Source organism: Toxorhynchites rutilus, chromosome 2 (assembly GCF_029784135.1).
Source record: "Toxorhynchites rutilus septentrionalis strain SRP chromosome 2, ASM2978413v1, whole genome shotgun sequence".
Taxonomy (NCBI): Eukaryota; Metazoa; Arthropoda; class Insecta; order Diptera; family Culicidae; genus Toxorhynchites; species Toxorhynchites rutilus.
In genome coordinates this window covers 315069710-315083360 of record NC_073745.1, presented here as the reverse complement: position 1 = coordinate 315083360, position 13651 = coordinate 315069710, and the positions used below count along the sequence as shown (strand labels likewise).

Here is a 13651-nt window from a genome sequence, read left to right as displayed (position 1 = left end):
AAGATGATCTTGCAATTGAAAATAACCATTGGGCTTTTATGAAAGATGAGCGAAAATTTTATGTCCCAACTCTTCAGGCACATAAAGGACAAAGTAGTTCGGATAGAGTACATAGAAATATTCAAAAAAGAGTAAACAAAATATCAAATAGAAAATTTATCGGGGTTTTATTCAAATGTATTTTTTATGAAAGATATTTTTGATGTGCGCCCGGTGCGTGATGGATGCGAAACTTTTGATTAATTGTTGGCCCGCTTTTTGTGTCAGTTCACAACAATTTTTCTTTCTTTCTGTATTATAGTGACTGTCTGGATGGTATCCTGACGAACACTCAATTTATCCTGATTTCTTTGAAATGATCATGATTTTTCCTGATTTTTGTACTCTTTACATTATTCGTAATAAATATACTGGTTTCCATGCCAATGTTTTCTGTCATGATAGTTCTCCGGTTTGCACTAGCTGTACTTACCTTTTTTTTATCTCTACCCTCAATTATTTTGTGGCTTTTCAAAACAGTGCTAGAAAATTCCATGATACCAGATTGTCTGACAAATTTATGAAATTACAACGAGGTTAGGATTGAGGAACAACATTGCTTTATCGAGAATAATGTGTATGTAGAGTGTAAAATTATCCAAGAGAAAATTTTTGAATCCACAGTCAATATAAAAATATTTTATATATAATTTGTTTGTCTGATTCAAAGTAGAATCAACTTTAATGGTGGTAAACTATGGTAACTATGGTAAACTGCGGGACAGTCCCGCATTTCAACAAAATGTCCCGCGTAAGATTACGTCCCGCGAAACGTCCCGCATTTGGCAAAAGAAACGAAAATGTCCCGCGATATCAATATATTTCAATGTTACAATTTGATCATGTTGATTTTATTAAATGCATGAACCTCAAAAAAAAACTCTTATTTGGCAGACTGTTCAAGAGAGCTTCCAATGCATCCAAAGATTATACGTTGAGCTGGTTTCATCGCACCGACAGTGGGGTTTTTGTTTAGAGAGTGTCAAATGGAAACGACAGCAACAAAATTAGAAAATGATTTTTATGAAAGTCCCCAATTGATCCGAAGGGACCAACGTGAGTCAGACGAAAGGTTCATCTTTAGTCCCCTAGCTCGGTCAGGGCTTAACGTGTTAAAAAAGCCGGAAAAACTAGTGTATACGGGACAGGAAGAGGCAGGGTTGTTTGATGAAGTATCGTAAATTAAACGCTTGGCGGCCTTACGGAAGTTGGCCGGAACCTCAACCATGGTCGATGAAAAGATGTATGTCGGCGTGTTCTTTTACCTTTTCGTGGCTTTGGTGGTTGGCTATCTCTCCATTTTGGCCATTCGCTCGAAAGTTTTCGGTCGCAGCTGGGGGATGTTGGGAAGGTTGGCGGTCTTCGCGAAAAGGTGTATCTCCAGCCGATCCATCCTCCAGTGATCTTTTGGCATAAAGGGCAGATCCTAGGTGCGGCATGAAGACCACATCACCTTCGCAACTTCCGGCAAGCACTTCGTACTGTATATCTCCCAGTTCACCATATGACTCGAAAGAAGAGCGGCTTGGACATTCCCTTCTCGTTTGTTAGAGAATGACCTTCTTCGAGAACTTGATGTGGGAGATATATTCGTCGCCATCGCTTACCTGAGGAACGTGAAGTATTCGGTCCCCTGCCATTCGTTGAATTCAAGCATCAAGTACGTCTTGTCTTTCATTATGAGCACGAAAAGAAGTTTTTCACTTCTTTCACCGGATTTCATTATCTTTTGTAGTTTTTTTTCATCGCCATCCGAAATTAGTCCATTCTTTTTATTGCATACGTTAACGCTAAAATCGATGAAAAATGGATTGGAATTTTCGAGCATTCCATTCGATAATTGGAAGAAAATTGTAGAATTTGAATCGTGCTTGCCAGACCTCAACGCTCTGACTGAGTGAGTGATTTTCAGGCGTAAACAACATCCAAACCACCGAAAAATCACAACTGAGTGCAGATACATGTAAGAAATAATACTGATCAGGTTTAATTGCAAGGACACATGTTAAGAGTTGCACGAAAAAATGAGACTCTCTAAACTATGGTTTCTGTTCACAAAACGTATATAGATAACGTTTTGTTTTTTTTGTGTCCCGCGTTAGACCTCTGACCATCTGGTCACTTTAAACTATGGTAAATATATCTATAACCGTACTAAATATCATAAAAATTAGGATAAATTCAACAAGTCTTCCATTGCTGATATGCTATCTAGATTTGTCAAGTAAAGATACATTCCAAAGTATGGACGATGGATTCAGTGAAAAGTTGAATATTGATTTGTTGTAGTAGGGACTGTAGTGATGCCATAGGTTTTTTTGGAAAAAATATAAACGATCAAAAGGCCAGGCGAAACACTAGCATTTCCGCTTATGCGAGTATTTATACCATGAAATATATACTCTGTTTCTGGTGGGATTTGGAATGGATTCTGTATTATGAGCTACTACCAAGCCACCTGTTCTTCACTTGTATGGCTCGCAGCAGTTTGCGACGAGGAAGAAAACATGTTCTGGGAGGATAGAATATTTAAGCTGTGTGAAAGATGGCGAAAGATTGTGAAACAGAACTGATATATTAAATCAAATTATTATGCTTTGACTGAAAATGATGTTTTTGTTTTCTCGAAAATCGACATTAACTCTTCGGACAACCCAATATGAGCTATCCTGGTTTATCCTGATTTTTATTTTCATTCTTCCTGATTTTTTAAAATTTTAGTTGGCAACCCTGGTCACGAGCATTAGCGGGAGAGGGATCCAACATTTACTTATGGCAAGCTAGTTTTGCGAACATTCATTTTCAATTAGTATACCTATAACTTTGAAATTAATGGTGAACTTTCATGTATAACAGAATTACAATCCTTAATGCTGTTCGATTGTGTTCGATACTAGATCAATCAATTATTATTTTATGTGTATTGCAGCTGGATATCGTGACTAAAGTTTCGAAGTTTTGCGTGTCTTTAAAAAGGTATAGTTTCGTAAAGTGTTGAAAATTAATTAATTGACAAAAAAATTGGCATTTTCGTTGGACCAACAATGTACCACAATTCTCACACCTTGGCCAGTATTCCAACAATAACATATCTTTTTCATTTGGAGCTAACCCACTTTGCTACACACAGAATTCACGACAATACTGGAATTCAGATAGAAAATACATTGGGTTGTGATTCATGCCACTGAAGCTCAGAGTTAGTTCGGATAAATCGAAGAGGGTTCACACTTTGTCTGATTTTATTCCATGTTTTCTTAATAACTTATATCATAACCCCATAATCAACGGGCCAAAATCGAAGAGCAAACAAAATCCATTGAATATTTTTTTCCATTTTTACCGCCCGCAATACACAGAAAAGATACGTAAACTCTTTTAGCATAATCGTGTTATTCTTGTTCCTGGTACAATTCAGTTTTTAATCGGAAATATCTGATTCGTGCAGCATCTCTTTTCCGAAGAAAGAAAAACACATAGCACACAAAAAACACAAACACGCGCGCGGAAAAAATTGCTTTCCTCAGTCAGTCACCCTACCTATCTTATAAGAGCTCCTTCGCACAGCTTCATCTCGCGTGCAGCCCAGATGACAATTCCCTAGAACACCGGCAACTTCTACACATTTCTCGGTATTAAAAATGCATGACTTAATTTCTTAGTCATTTTCCCTCGCATGTCATGTTGTCACCTTCAGCAGAGAAAGGTACGCTTCGGTGGGTAAGTGAATCCTGTTCGGTTTCTTCTTCGAAATGAGTGCCATATTTCATCCCCCTTTCGCGCGTCAGCTTCAGCTTCAAATTTACGCAGCAAAGGGTAAGAAATAAAATCAATTCTATACAGAGCTCTTACCCTATCGTGTTGCCGATATGGTACTCAGTAGGGTTGGCTTAGCGATAGGTATGGAAAGTGCGTTTTGTGTTTTCTCCGAAACCTTATTTTTTTGGCGGAAGATATTTTTGGAACAGTGGCAACTGGAACTCTACCTTTATGTATTTGTTTGACTCTTGATTGCATCGATTTCTGGGCATTCAGAGAAATATTTATGTCGCGTGGAATTGGCGAATATAGTTATATATGATGAAGAAACTTTCTGAAAGTTATTTACCGGAACCATTAGTTTTGACAATGACATGTGTTTTCCTGACAAATGTTCTTGCCCACATTCATACATTTTCGACAAATGGCTTATAAATTCTTCGGGTTCAGTGACTTGTGTCTTTCGCTAAACTGTGTGGACCTTGGGCTGAATACTGCAAGTCATGTTTCCTTCCATAGTTTCTATTCAGAGTGTTATACAAACGCTAGTAAGCCTACAGTGGATTTATGAATATATATTTTTCTGACGAATAGCGGAAAATGTATAGGGAAAGAATATGAAAAAAACAGTTTATCGGATCAATTTTGTTATTCGAGAAGTAGCACATGATGATGATGACGGTTCATTAACCGTTCGAAGGATTTAACTGGATGATTAAAATAATAATAGTTTGCCGGATCCGAAGGATACTTTTCGCTATCGTTCTGATCTTCTGGAAAAACTACTGGCAGGTATCGATTCTGTATGAGTGGCCCTCTATATGTAAAGTCGGGTTCGAAATGATGACAATCTGTTCATCCATGTCACAATGCAAAATGGTATGGTCGAACGGCAGCCTCAATTCAGAGATGTCTGATCATACCCAGGTTTCTGTGATAATTTGTAATTTGGTAGTAATTTGCGAAAACAGACTCCTTTTGCCAGGACGGTGGGCAGAGGGTATTTGTTCTTAGTCCGTGTTATCTACTTCGAAGGATATATTTGGTGTATTGAAGTGTGTTTCGAATTCCGATTTTAATTGATAAACAAATATTCAAAGTTTTCTAAATACTGTTTGTAAACTGATTTATGTAACCAGTTGTACGGATCTGGATTCGAAGTGGATGGACGCTTTAATACACACACATCTAGAGCATTAAACCACAAAGAAGCAAAGCAGAATGCAGCACACGGCAGACGTATCGCTATCGTCTCCTTGCGAGTCACGTTTTGCCCACCCACAGCAGAAGGTCGTCCGGTTTCTCGCCATCGGGAAAAGCATCGTATCGTTGGGTGGCGCGAAATGAAGTTTATCTTATCCAGCTATGCTGGCAGCAGTTCCTGCCTCGTTCCGCATCGCTCAGATCCTCGCAAAAAAAGCAAGTGTGGCTTGGGGATGTGGTGAAAGACTCCGGTATCAGCGTTGTGGCGCGAACAAAGAGAACCATGGAGTGTCAGTATTTAGGGGAAAAGGGGGGAATTTGGACCATCTAAGCAAATCGCCTAATATTTCCAAACCAATACGGTCTGAATAAAAAATGTCACATTGTATACTGAGCTACACTTGTTTTCTCTCAATAAATAATGTTTAATCATTATATAAAGCTTCAAGATACCAAATATATCATAAAATAAAAGAGATGATTTTTGAACATTAAAATTTGATGCTGGGCGATTTGGTCCAGTGTGTGTTTCATCGAAAAAAACATACTTATGTTTATGTAAAGTATTTTGGGATAATATTACAATCAGTAACAATGTTTTGGGATCGATACCAGGTGTCATGGCCAGATTCCAGACCAGAAAAGTTGGACACCATCTCGAATTCTGCATGAATCATTTCACTGTTGGTCGAACATTTTCAAACACTTTTGATGCTTGGTCAAAGAAAACCCGTTCTCGATGGCCTGCGTTGCTCTTTCAAGCTCCTCCTTCTCCCAACGTTGTCTGTCCTCTTTTTGTAATTCAGCGGCATCTGGAATCAATTAGACCAAATAAAAGTTTCAAACCTGTAGGACCAATTCACCCCACAGAAACGTGTCCATGTCACCCCACACAACACGCAAAAATTAGAATGCAATTAATTTCATTTATTGTTATCAAACTTACAGTTTCGATACATTAAATTGTTACTCTTCTGTAGGCGAACAGAACTGAACTGCACAATACACGAAAAGTTTGTTTAATTAGCGTGAAAAACCTTAAAACCACTATCGGAAAACTCACATTTTTTGACGATCAAAGTTCTTGCTGTGTTTATGCTACCGTTTCCCTCTACTTGCGAAGTTTTATCAAAGTTTTTTTTACTTTAGGTACATACGGTTCAACAATAGAAGGAAATGACATTATAAAAAATCCAAGTTGAGCCGTAATTTTTGAGATAAAGGGGTGGTCCAAATCACCCCGTGTTACCCTACTAGGAAAGATGGAAATGGAACCGTTGTCTGTGGTGTGATGTCGAGGCACAAGAGATTAGAAGGATTTGATGACATAACCTAATTTATAAAACGACACTTTCCGGATTATCCAATTGCTTCTGGTTGTTTTCGGTATCGCCGATGGTTTTAATCTCGCTGACCACATTAATGCTGCTGTACTCGCGCGAAAAATCGTAACCCGTATACTCACAGACTGTGCGTGTTTCTATAATATTGCTATTGTGTATTGTTAGGCGTTGTTGGTATATATTTAAAGAAAAAGATATAACTGAATGAAAAAACTGCAGAAAATATTTTTTCTTTAATTTCATTCAGTTTTAACCCTTTGCCGTATTGAATTTGGGCATGGGTACCGAATTGGTCGGAATTATTTTTCCTTGGAAAAGCAGTGAGGGGATGTCCACATACCACGTGGACAGCTTCATAATTCTGCCCGAGGGGCCTATCGTTAGTGAAGATGGTTTCTGTTCGCATTATTTTTACTGCGATGATGGTTGGCTGGATTAGGGTCAATTTCCTCCAGAAGAAATCACGCGAAGACTCGAAAAATATCAATGTTTCGTATCACACATCCATTTGAAACGTTCCGTACAAGAGTTGCCAATTCTTGCAGGATTATGGTTATTGATCTTGAAATATGGTAACCCAAAAAGTATCTACAAATATAATTATTGGACAAGGGAGGATTTTCAATTCAAATAAACCAACTATAATCCGTTAGTGTGATGGTTAAAAAAAACTTATAACAAATATGATTACATTGAGTCTCCTCCACGGGCTAATTTTCACCTACTGCCTTTGATATTCACGCAAAGAATAAATTTAAATTCTATTCAAAATACATAAATCTGTACATCCATCTCACCTTCAACTAATTCGAAAACGGAATAAATTCAAGCTAGATTGATTTCGATTGATTTAATTCTCAACTTTTAGTCTCCTAATAGCGAATAGCGATTCAATTTTTCTCTCCCCCTTTCAGCTCAATTTTCTTTTTAAGGATGACGAACCTATTATCTTCTTTTTGTATCTTCATCCCTCTAGTGTGTCTCTGACTTGAAAACGATATTTTCTTGCAACATCTGGAACCGTTGATTTGAAATAGAGCGCGCACGCAGATTGCGTAACAAGAATAATAGCTGTTGAGTAAAATTAAATTGTACAATTCGATATAATACCTTGTGAATAAATGTTGTGTAAGTTGTAAGTCGTTTCGTCATTTGTTGGATCGCTTAAACGGGAATCGAAGAAAACCCACAAGCAATAGAAATTCCTAGTAATTTGGTGGTTCAATATTCCAACCTGTGTTGCCACATTTTAATCTGTACCAGAGGGGTTAAAAATCTTTCCCATCTGTACGTTTTTTTCCCAAAATCTGTTCCATCGAAAATATTCGTTGTAGAGAAAAAACTAATTTATAAGTATGAAAAAAGGTGTTTTAATTACTACAAATGATACATTTACATTTGCAAGTCATTCGTGTGTTTGATACTTTTTGCATTTATGAAAATTTTCGAGCTGCCGTCACGATGTTCTTCATGTAGCATCGTGAATTCAGATTTTTCAGCCTGGACGATCGTTGTAAGGAATTTCGTCCTTATGAAACTGATCAAGCATTGCATTGTAAATGATCAGGTCATGATCAGTCGCACCAAGCGATACTGCGGCGTTAAAGTCGTCATGTACCTCAATGTTGCTTTGTCCAAATGTAAGAAATTTCACTCGTGGAAAAAAATCTGACCAATCTGTATTTTTTAACGGAAATCTGTACTCTGTACCGTACAGAACCTGTACCAAAAATAGCGAAAAAATCTTTACCATTCCAGATCAATCTGTACGTGTGGCATCACTGAATCGAGATAGCCTTGCAGTCAACACGCGAGAAATGTCATGATGACACGACGGGCTCTCGGTTAGTGAAACGTCATCCAAGTAGCTTGGTGGTGATTTTAGAAACAGAAAAAAATTGAATTCTCATGTTGCGAGCACGTGGTGTGATTAATTCCATTTTTAATATTTGAATTATCAAGAGAAATAGTTTCCAATTCAAGTTCAATTTGTGTTCGGTTAACCCAACCACTGACAGATTTAGGAAATATTGAAATTATTAAAATTGTATACCCGAAACAAATTGAAATTGTAAGTCTAAACAAAAAAATTCCTAGCATAACATCCATAAAAACGACGAATTACGTGTTCGGCAATCATCGCGTACTTCGAGAGCCATATATATTCCTGGCTTGTTTCAAAAAGCAGCGAAAGTTAGAGTAGAAATCTGAAACGAGAAAAGATATTAAATTAGTAAAAAAAACAATATTTACAGTAGAAATAATCCCACAGAATCATAGCAAGTGCGAATATCAAGAAGAAGTAGAGGAAAGGAGTAAGAATACTGAACGTAAGATAACTGATTTGTAAATGTTTGTACTCATTACTTACCATAATTCTCTGTACTTCTAGGAAACTTTTAATACTCGTATAAATACATTTTATGACTCGGAAATCAGCTTACTCACTTTCTTCTTATTGGTGTATCGCCAACAGTGGTTTATTAAAAGTTAGCTCAAATGAGGGGCACATTCACATCAACAGAATGTGGACTTTATAAACCTTTAGAACATGCGAATCCGTAAAAATATCCTATAGAATTACTGTAAATCATGAAAAAGACAATTTTATTTATATGTTTGTTTATATGTTCAAAAAGTTCGAATACAACTTTTCATCGTTGTGTAGGTGCGCACCATGTGCATTCTGTGTATTGGTATTGATGTCAGCTTTAGCCTCATATATAGACTAAGCGAAGCGCACGGTGTCGACTTGCTGTCATTTGTTGTTTGTTTACCGCGTACGATGAAGAAGTACCGCGACGTCGTAGTAAAGTTGTTTGGGAGAGGTGAGCGACCCAGCGAAATATTCCAGTGTTTGAAGGACCGTGCGTGATCCGGGTGATCGCGTTCGACAAGGACACCAGCAGCCATCAAGATGGTGAGGGAACGGCTTCGTCGAAAAATGAACCGCTCGAACCGGAAGACCGCAGCTGACCTGGATGTGTCGGGACTGCCCACATCATCATGACGGGGGACCTGGGTTACAAGACGTACAAGAAACGCAAGGTTCATTGATAAGTTCGTGGCACGCTCTTTGTCTTGCAATAGCTACACAATATCCGAAATGATCGGCTGTGGGCGTCGATGTTGGTCAGCATCCTGCGGTTCCAGAGCACCGCGTCGGTGATGGTTTGGGGGGCCGTATCCAGGCGTTGGAAGCTCCCACTGGAGTTTATCGACAAAAAATTTGAAAATCAACGCCGCGTACTATAAGACCGACCGTCTGTACAATATGGCGCAGCCTGGTCAAAACCACCCCTAATGGGTTATTTGAACTATTTGATCACTATAAATGACCTGCGAAGTAGAAACTTATTCTGATTCATTTGAAATTGACGTTAATTTCGTAAAGGAGTGAGAGTTTTTCCATCTGGTTCTATAGTTATGAAAAAATGAAATTTTACTTTTTCGAATGTTTCGCGCCTGGAAACAATAATAACGTTTAATTGGCCAGTCTTATTTTTTCCATACATACGTTTATTGAATCTTCCTGATGGGGAAATAACAGAGTGTTACGAGAAAAAGCATATCAGATTGATTGTTTTCATGAGCATAGTTGCTCAGTATGATAAGTTCACCATTATTGAAATATGTTAATGTGCAAAATGTGTGTGAGTACCAATAGCGCATCGTGTGATTTAAGTTGTGTTACTATCACCACAGCAGTATGTGCTGCTAATCGAGTGTGTAGGTTACTGTCTTTCGTATCTCGAGCGTGAGTGCGGCGCTGGTGTGCGTGCATATTTGCGTTGCGCGAAACTGGTGTATATTAGTAGTAACCAAAGTGGTGTAGAATTCACCATAGGTGTGCTAGATTTTTTGTATCGAACAACAATTTTGCGAATTGAATTTTTTTCATTGGATAAATTAGACAAGAAGTTCCTGCTACGAAGATACCGTGCGTGCCCGTTAATTCTTTAATTTATTTCTTTTTTTTAATTCTTTAAAGGTACGCACGATGATTAACAGAATATATCGCCGAATTAATTGGTTTTAGAGGAGTTCTCTCGGTTACCTTCTGAAGTTTCCCACAGTTAACACACCTCTATTACGATTGGATTTATATAAAAATACGTGCTATAAATAATAGAATATTTAGATGCTGCAATAAATTTTACAGGTTTTCCTTTTCAGCATACCTAAAGATAATTTATGCGGTAGTGACACATGAGATATTCGGATTTTCGTTTCGTCGAGTGTTCAATAATTCGTGTTTAGGAAATCACATCACTTACCTCAGTGAATCCTGATTTTTACCCTCCCTACTAACAATTGTCCCTCCCATGAGAAACGCTAGGGAACCACGCTATAGAGGCGACCCTTCTGGCCTTCGGGCGGCGGATATCATACTAACATTCCTTCCTTTCCCCTGGTGACTGTAAGGACGTGGCCGGCGTCGTTATTGACCATTTAAAGCTCGAATCACCGAAAATTGCACAACGAGAATGATTTGCTAGTGCCAAGCGCCATTCTGTGTGTTCTTTGTGCAATTTGATTGGTTCAGGTCAATCACGGAGAGCAACTACGAATTGTACAGTCTACCCAAGCTCAAGCTCAAGCTATTCCTGATATGGAAATAACAATATTTGGTTATGCATTTAGTTCTAACATGATATTACGTTTGTTATCTATTCTTACAGTTAAAATTTCACATGTGTGCTGGAGCACAACACTAACGTTTGATCACGTTCAAATAATTAAGGTTTTTTTCTTCAGACGTGTTACCATAGGTTGACCGAGTCGCCTTGCTAGTGGATTTGGATGATTCTTCACCTTTTCCGCATATTTTCTCCTCGTTTTATGAAGTTCTTCTTTAACCGTCGCCATCCTTAAGTCTCGATGTATGACACTATTGCGGATGTACCAAGGGGCGCCAGTAATTTTTATTGTCTTAGCAGCTTATTTTGTACTTTTTCGATGATTTCGATATTACTTGCTGAAGCTGTTTGCCAAAGTAGACATACATAATGTCAAATAGGCTTCAGCATAGATTTGTACAGAAGTAGTTTGAACTCCAGTTTTAATTTCGACTTCCTCCCGATTAGCCAATATATTTGGTTTGCTCGCAATTTCAATTGCGTTTTCTTTGCTTCTATGTGTTTCTTCCAGGTTAGACGGCGGTCTAGGTGTACACCGAGATTTTTAGTTTCAGTCGATTAGGGTACTACAGATCCATTGAACCTGATTAGTGGGCATGTGTTCTGGTTAAGCGTGAACGTAACGTGGACATATTTTGTTTCATTTACTTCAATTCTCCATTTTTGAAGCCACTTTTCCACGACCGTTATGTGTTCCTGGAGATCCCGTGCAGCAATCGTTCTGTTTTTGTGACTGCTGAGAATAGCTGTGTCATCTGCGAATGTTGTAGTCATTAAGTTCCGCGCGCTCGGGAGATCAGCTGTGTAGATGAGATAGAGAGCTGGCCCAAGAACACTGCCCTGAGGAACGTCAGCATAAATTTCTCGCTCTTTCGATAGTGTTTGGTTATATCGAACATGAAACTTTCTTCCCAGTAGGAAAGAACGCATAATTTCATATACTTGTGGTAGCATATTTTTAATTTCATAGACCAGTCCTTCGTGCCAGACTTTATCGAATGCTTGAACTACATCAAGAAAAAGCGCTGAGCAATATCCGCGGCCTTCATATACTTTACGAATTTCTTCTATCAATCGGTGCACTTGTTCAATAGTGCCATGTTTTGCTCGGAATCCGAATTGATGATTCGGGATTAATCTTTCAATCTCGGGCGCTGATTTTATTAGGATAATTTTTTCGAACACTTTTGAGAAGATTGGAAGGATGCTGATAGGTCTATAAGATTCCACTTTCTGTGCGTCTTTCCCTGGCTTGGGAATCATAATGATGGTCGAAATTTTCCATGCTTGTGGGAAATATCCTATATGAGTCATTGCGTTGAAAATCGTGAGATGTTTAATTGCTAGGTCACGTAGTTCCTTGATCATATTTCCGTTGATGTGGTCGATACCGGGTGACTTTTTCACATTGATATGATTTTTGATAACATGTCACACCGATGCCGATGTTTGATTTTCAGTTTGTTTTGGTTTGTAGCACCAGAAAATTCGAGAGTTTCTTGATTAGGTCCCGATTGATACGAAGTAAAAACTTTTTGAAGATGGTTTGCAAAAGTTGCTGCTTTTTCATCGTCATTTCTGGTCCAATTACCAGAGGGCAGTCTAAACGGCGGGACCTGTAACTGAGGTCGTTTTAAATTCTTAGTTGCCTTCCATAGTGAGTAATTAGTAATTAGTAATTAGTAATTAGTAATTAGTAATTAGTAATTAGTAATTAGTAATTAGTAATTAGTAATTAGTAATTAGTAATTAGTAATTAGTAATTAGTAATTAGTAATTAGTAATTAGTAATTAGTAATTAGTAATTAGTAATTAGTAATTAGTAATTAGTAATTAGTAATTAGTAATTAGTAATTAGTAATTAGTAATTAGTAATTAGTAATTAGTAATTAGTAATTAGTAATTAGTAATTAGTAATTAGTAATTAGTAATTAGTAATTAGTAATTAGTAATTAGTAATTAGTAATTAGTAATTAGTAATTAGTAATTAGTAATTAGTAATTAGTAATTAGTAATTAGTAATTAGTAATTAGTAATTAGTAATTAGTAATTAGTAATTAGTAATTAGTGAGTAATGAGGCCACAATTCAGTTAAGTAATTATGGAATTTTTAATCATTCTTGTCTTGTAATAGCTTTCTTAATTTACGTTGTGCCATATTGAATTGGTTTTCAGATTCTGGCGATCGTTTGTTTTGCCAGATACGTCTTAGTCGTCGCTTTTCTGCAACTGCTGCTTTTATGTGGGAGGCAGTAATAATTTTTTTGTGTTTCTGGGTCTTCATAGGTGGGGTAGCTATGTTCGCAGTATTCTTCATGAGTACACTGAGCTGGTTAACTGCGTTCTCGAGATGATGTTCGTTATTCAGAGGTAGATCGAGAATGTTAGAGGAGATATATGTCTTATATTTTGTCCAGTTCGTTGAAAAGTTAGTAAGATTCGATGACGTCTGCTTCACTTCCTTTTCTATGAAGTATTCCAGGAGTATTGGTGAGTGATCAGATGATAAGTCCAGAAGAAGCTTCGATCTAATTCGTTTACTCATAATATTTTTTGTGACAGCGAAATCTAGCAGGTCCGGAAGTCGTGCGAGATCCTCTGGCCAGTGTGTCGGTTCGCCGCATGATGCAATGTCACAGCCAGAGTCAGTGATAACGTTGTATAATA

The 13651-nt window shown here is 37.7% G+C and overlaps 1 protein-coding gene across 1 annotated transcript in view; it reads left to right on the top strand.

Annotated features, from left to right (window-relative positions):
* Positions 1 to 13651, top strand: part of LOC129764372 (uncharacterized) — a 330024-nt gene that overhangs the window by 10856 nt on the left and 305517 nt on the right. The window lies entirely within an intron of this gene.